Genomic DNA, 7,288 nt, shown 5'->3' with positions numbered 1-7,288 from the left:
AAATGTTAGACATGTAGTTGCTGCCAGAAGACAATATGACACATGAAAACATTTTCTGATCTAATTAAAACTTGAGAATTCCAAATATGAAGCAGACAAATTAATCTGCATCGCAAGTCAGAAATTATCCAAATACATATAGGCCTGCAACATTAATATACTGCATATTGACAACCTTTTTGCAGGTGCATGGTCATTCCAGGATGCTTTAAGAAGAGTTTTGTATATAATTTCCCAATATTGCAAGGAAAACACCCTCCAACCCTCCATTTCCTGGATTACCTCACCTCTCACTCAGGGTGTGACTGCTGCGAATTACTGAAAAGGTCACTGATGCTGTATTCATATGTGAATGTTTTTTTTCCTCTCCCCTCAAGACTCGCATCCACCATTAACACTAACACTTTTCACAGCTCTTGTAAAGGGACCATTTGTTGAATGTCAGACAATTTGATGAGGTGCTGATTAGCGCCTTGCCAGAGAACACTAAGGCATGTGAGGCAATGCTCGGATGCATCAGTGCAGTTTTGTTTTGACAGGAAAACACATGCCTGTTCCTGTGACACGAACAGGACAGACCTGTAAATTCATATTCATCCTGTTCCTGTGTAAGTTATTTGTTTAATGGATTTGCCTACAGCATAAATATGAAAAAATATAACTGACACTGACATATACAACCGCTGTTGTGTTTTTAATGCCATGACGAAGTTGTGAACTCTAAATATTATTTGTAATTAATTATTTTACATCTGTTGAACACAATTCCGTGGCTGAATCAGACATGAATTCACAACAAAGACACGTCATCTCAGCTTTCGTTTACAGAGTGACATGAAATTTGGGACACATTCATGCCGCCAAGAAGAGGAATTGTAATGACATGTGATGTGGTGAACCCCTGACTTCTCATCCAGTGCTGTCAATTTTTCATTTGTCAAACAAATTCAATGGTAAGAGAAACTAAGTGAACCTGGAAGTTAATTGGAGTCAGAAGTTATTAAAAATACAGATTCCCCCAATGAAACAAGATTAGAGGTGACTTGTTATCCATGTCTCGCAAAAAGAGATCTCAAGACTTAGAATTGTTGAAGTGTAATGGATTCCAAAGTTATTTAAAATAATTTAGATATTTATCAGTTTATTGTCCATAAATGAAGATGATTTTGTGCTGTGGTATTTCTCCCTAGATGTAGGCACTGTCAAGATCACTCTGAAAACACAATGCAGAATGTTCAAGGATGAAAAAATCAAAAAAGGTTGTTGAAGCAGATTCTTATGACCGAGAGGCCATTATTTTACTGTAGGGTGGCTGATTATGATTCTAAGCTGGCAGTAAGTATGAATATCGGTGCACATGGTTGCCGATCTCTCTGTGTTAGTCCAGTGATGAACTGGTAACCTGTCCAGGGTGTAATCTGACTCTCACCTAATGTCAGCTAGGATCGGTTTCATCCCCCTGTGACTCTCTACCTGACAAACTGGTATATCTGATGGACAGATGGATGGATTTAAAAAAAAAAAAAAAAAAAACTCTCTAGTGGCCACAGTGATTATGACAGGAATAAAGAAGTGAGGTGAGGTTGTTTTGCTACAGTGAGGAGGTGGGGGTGGATAGATTGGTTGACAAAACATTGTACCATAACACAGTAGGCTTCCAAATTTCATATGTATTATCAACATTTATTTCAACCAAAACTATTCCATAACCGAAACCATAGTTTTTTTTGTAACAATAATTAGGTCTTCTTATTTTATGTACTTGTTTTAACTCAAACCTCTTTTCCTAAACATAACCATAATGTTTTTGGGGCTAAACCTAAATGAGTTCTTTTTGTAGGTCCACCTAACTTAGGTGTTACAATAGCATGAAGTCCTATGTTTAACAAAGGATCTTATATTGTAAATTCTGGGTGACTGTCCACCACTCCACTTCAAGTTCAGTTGAATATACAGTAGCAGGACAATAACCATAAACAATGAGCTAAAGTTATCACAGAAGGTCTTCAAACAAAGGAATTTAGTTTTAGGGGACCAGTCAGAATCCAGACATTAATCCAACGGAGATATTATAGAATGACGTCATGACAACTGTTCATACCAGATATCTGAAGAACATGGCTGAGGTGATGAAAGGAAAAATGGTCCAGAATTCCTCCTGAATGATGTGCAGCTACCAGAAATGCCTAATTACGGTTATTTCTGCCCAAAAAGGACTGATCAGCTATTAAATCCAAGGGCACACTTACTTTTTCCATCAGCATTGAGAACATTTCATGGATGTGTTGAAGACACAGAAGACCATAACTGTTAGTGTGTTATTAGCTTATGTATATAGTGTATGTCTATTCCTGTGGCTGAGATGACAAATTAATGCATAAAATCAATTAATTTTACAATTTCCTTTCCACTGTGCTAAATGACCAAGTGTCTGCAAAACCTATCATCAACCTCAGCTGTCCTGAGCTGAGATGTTGAGCATGGTAAACATAGCTTCATACATTTTAGCATACACAGTCACTAGTGTGATTTGAGACTGTGAGTTTTCTTAGGCTGTGTATTGCAGCCTAATTAGACTGCAGTACAGCAAAATAGTGATCAAAGCTGTTCTTTAGACATAGTAAGAGATCAGTATGCATGAGTTTAAGCTTACCAGTTTAAGATATATGTCCAATTAAATATTATTTAGAAGTCTGTGGTTGACTAAAGCCATGTTTAAGGTACTTTAAAACCTACTTCAAGAAGATGCTAGATTTTTTTTTTTTTTTTTTTTTTTACTGTTTTTGAAGTGTTTTTTTCTCTTCCTTTTCCCCTGCATTCTCCTGAGTATGAAAAAGTATTGCGGAAATTTTGAGTCTGCTTTCCTTGTGATATAGTCCATGATGATTTTTCATTCTGGATGATGACAGAATCACTGTAATGTTCTTGCTTTTAATTTCAATTAAATAAACCTTAACCATTAAATTCGCATTTCTGGGCATCAGACAGTTTGTGTTTTAGCTCTACACCCTCAAATCACACATTGCTACTGAAGGTAGACTAGAAACAAATAGACATCTGAGGGAATGGTGGAATGGCTTTGAAACAAGCACTCCTCAGTTTGAGAGCACAGCTAGTGATTAAGCATTAGGAGTAAGGACTGACAGGGAAGACACTTAGATGTGTGACAACTACGTAGACACAGAAAAGATGTGAGTGCATGTGTGCACCCCATCAAGAATGATAGCACTCTTTGCAGGTCACAGAAGATTCAGTGCATGATCTTCATCCTTACAAGCAACACTGAGACTTGTAATTGGTCCAAGCAACGCAAGCAACAAACAGAACAAGAGTATGACACTAAGAGAATAACAACCCTCTGGACTGCAATCTTTTCTAGCAATAAAGACTTGGGCATTGAGTGCTCCAGCTAGGTGTTACCACGTAACCTCCATTTGAAATGACATGAAGCATCCAAGCCCCATTAAAACTTATCTTCTCTAATCCAGACCTGCAGAAGTTGCTGCAGTTTCAGTCCTTTTTCATCAAAAAGAGACAGTATGATCACTGAATAGAGTTTTGTTGCTTTAAATTTATCATCAGTTACTCATTCAAGATAGGATTTTAAGAAGTTATACTATCATGAGTTAGTTATTTATACTATTATACTGAATAAAGCATAAATAAGACAATCATTGATAGACTAAGGTACGCAGTGGCGCATATCCAAGAATGCAAGTGGAGGAGATTTTCTAATTCACTGCGTTTGAGCAAATATTTGATGGTGCTTTTGCATCAAAGCATGATTTACAGATAGATTTTTGGGGATTTAGTGTAGCTTAGAGGCCCCTGGCTGTGACGTCAAAAATAACCTGTTTTGAGATATAATGTCAAAGCTAGTACCATAAAAGACCTCAATAAATTCCATTATTTATTTGTAGGCTGGGTAAATTGGAGGATAGTAATGACAGTCTAATGCCAACACATCTGTTGAACACAAGTGAAGACTTGGTAAAAACTGAACAATTCAAACCTACAAAAATTGGTATATTTTAATGTGAAAAAAGCAGTGCAGACCTTGACAATGTATTCAGCAAACATCTCAACAGAATGTTATTTATATGAATATATGTCAAAGCTGTTTCACAGTCAGATGAATAAATGTTTCTATTCCTGACAGTTAATCACTTTTCATGTATGACATGCCTGGCTATCCTGACAGTGTGCCTTCACAAAGATGCCTTTGGTTGCCTTTTTTCAATGATTACAGTTCCATGGCATTTGAATTGAACTATCACTCACTGATTTTTTTTTTTTTTTTTTTTTTGGCTAGAACACATTCTGGATATTGCCTCTCCCAGCAGGATGGTTGATCACAACGGACAAGTTGTTCAAGTGCTCCATCCCATATTGTATTTCTATGTAACAGGCAATATATTATTGTGATTACTGTATTTCTAACACCATGTTTATTAACACATAGGAATACCATACTATAATGAAATCAGGAAGTCAGAACAATCTTAAGTCAAGGTCCACTTACTTGCTCTTTCCAGACTTTTCAAACAAATTTCACTGTCTGAAAAGCAAAGCTGAAGTGACCATGTTACCACTACCACAGTATTATTTTTCACAAAAAAAGTCAAATGAGTGAGTTCTTCTTTGTCTTTTTTTTTTTTTTTTTTTTTTTTTTTATAAATGCCAATCTTCTTACGATAACAAACTGCATGGAAAATTTGTCCAATTTCTAAGCTCTCTGAAGTGTGGCCCGTAACATTGCTTTTCTCCCTTAAGACAATGTACTATTGCTTTACAGCAATGAGGTACAATGATTTCATAATGTTCTATGTCTAACAAGGAAGCCGCAACATAATCGTCTGCAGCACAGAGTAATTCCAAAAACCATGCTCTAGTGAAGGTGAAAGAACTGGCCAGTTTAATGATTTATATCAATGTGCTTGTGCCATTTTATTCTATTATAATTGTAATTCAGCTAGGATACTGTGCATCATTCTTATATTACCTGCTCTAGATTTGCATATATATTTATCCCTATTTCTTTATTATGTCATTGTTGCACTGGACTGCTCTACATGCCTTTTTAATTGCCCCCCCCCCCCCCCCCCCCCCCCCCCCCCCCCGGGCACAAATAAAATTTTCTGAATCTTTATCTGAATTGCATTAAAAAGCCAGACGTTGGTGGCATTTACTTTACATTCTGCTGTTGCTGGAGACTTTACAATTTTCAGTCTTTATTTAAATAACTATTGCGAATGGACATTTACAGCAGCAGCTTGCTATCTGGCTCTTTATTCATCCTGTCAGGCCTGTAATTGGGGTCATTGTTGGAGCTACAAGAGATCTTATTATTTAGCACAATTCTCAGGTACTAACTACAGAAGTTGCTATACAATGTAGATGTAAAATTAAACTAGGCCCTTGTGTAATGTCACATAATAAAAACTGGAAATAAAATTTCTGCAAACAATATGACAGCAAATATTTAGGATCATGACAATCAGTGACCGATAACTTGGGGTTTTACTAGTATTCTTCTTCTATCCACAAATAAAAACAACACTTAGTATTATTTTGATCCATCATATTTCAGAGGTATTTTCTCAAGATGGTAAACAGTAATCAAATGGTCATATTAAAATGAATGATTTATTTTATGGAAACAGTTATAGTCCTCTGGTCTCATGATCCTTCTCAATTTCAAATATGAGCACAGTCCAAGCGTCTTGAAGTTCAAATACTACAAAGCACTAATTGCAGTTCGCTTGGAACAAATATGACTTACTTTAATGTCCACTAAATAATAATTTACACAGAGAAGATTATTTTATTCAGTTAATCAAGCATAAGATATCTCCGCAAACCTTTGCCTGACAAAGCTGAGCACAGGAAACATTTGAGGCTTATGTCAGTCATTTGTATTAGCTTTATAAATGTTTGGCACTGGCAGTAAAGTTAACATTTCTGGGCACTAGTTAAACATGTGTGGTACTGCCAAACCTGAGACCATAACCACTCTTTTCTCCATCACGGTTAAACAAAAGCAGACATTAGGCAGCAGGCAGACTGGAGAGCAAATATATATATATATATATATATATATATATATATATATATATATATATATATATATATATATATATATATATATATATATATATATATATATATATATACATATATACATAAAGCAATCCAATAAACATGTTTTGTTGACATTGTGTCACAGGGGTACACATAATTTGAGGCGATAGGCTGGTGATGTTTCATTTGATTGCACTGTACTGCAAAAAGTGTTCCTGGTAACTCATCTATTAGAAAGACCTGAGAGATGAGTGCAAATTTGAATCGATACCTCTGTACATCCGAAGCAACAATTAAACATTGTGAGCCTTGCAAAGAAAATAATACTGCTGGGTTACTGCATTTAATTTTATTACTTTGTACAGGCATTCCTGCAAATCAGAACTTCCTCTGTCTGTTAAGAGATTTAACTGTCCTCTCTCTACTTTTAAACTTACTTACATGTGACATGTCTGTATGCCATGCGGCAGGGTCGTGTAGAGGCCTTTGGAAGGGCAGGTACTCAAAGTTAAAAGGGGGCACATGGAGCACAAATTTGAAACACCATACAGAAACATACCTTACAATATAAGTGGCTGAATTGTAGCAACCCATATTCATGAAGACTGCATCCTGGTAGCAGTGGTGCAATGGTTAACTCTCTGGATTACTGCTGAGAAGGTCAGTGGTTCAAATCCTCATGTGGCCACCATTGGACACTTCAAACTATTATTTTTTTGAAGTTGAATTTAGATCACCATTAGACACTGGACTGTTTAACTGTGGCTGCTCTTCCTGGAGTCCTTGCTTTTAAATTTCATACTTTTTCAAGACATATACTGTATAGCCAAGGATTTGCTCCATGGCACTGATTCATAATCTGCCCTTTATTATTCATAGTGCTAATAATAAAGTAAAAAAAAGATACAACAGAAATCATGTATTTAAATGTATTTGTGCTTTTATTCAGTTTGACTATCCACTTTGTGCAAGACAGCAAGGTTATAAAAGTTTTTTTATTTTATATTTATGCATATTATATTTAATTTGTCTATATATACAAATGTTATAAACGAGTACTGATATCTTTAAATGAGAGGTTGAGAAAATCACAATTCAAATTCTTCTAATTATTACTGTTACTGTATTTATACTGCAATAGTCCAAAATTATGTGAAAATGCATGTACATAGTTGTAGTGAAATAAATAACGTATGCCTCATTGCCT

The sequence above is a fragment of the Amphiprion ocellaris genome, chromosome 3 (assembly GCF_022539595.1).
Source record: "Amphiprion ocellaris isolate individual 3 ecotype Okinawa chromosome 3, ASM2253959v1, whole genome shotgun sequence".
Taxonomy (NCBI): Eukaryota; Metazoa; Chordata; class Actinopteri; family Pomacentridae; genus Amphiprion; species Amphiprion ocellaris.
Note: the sequence above shows the minus strand (reverse complement) of the source record.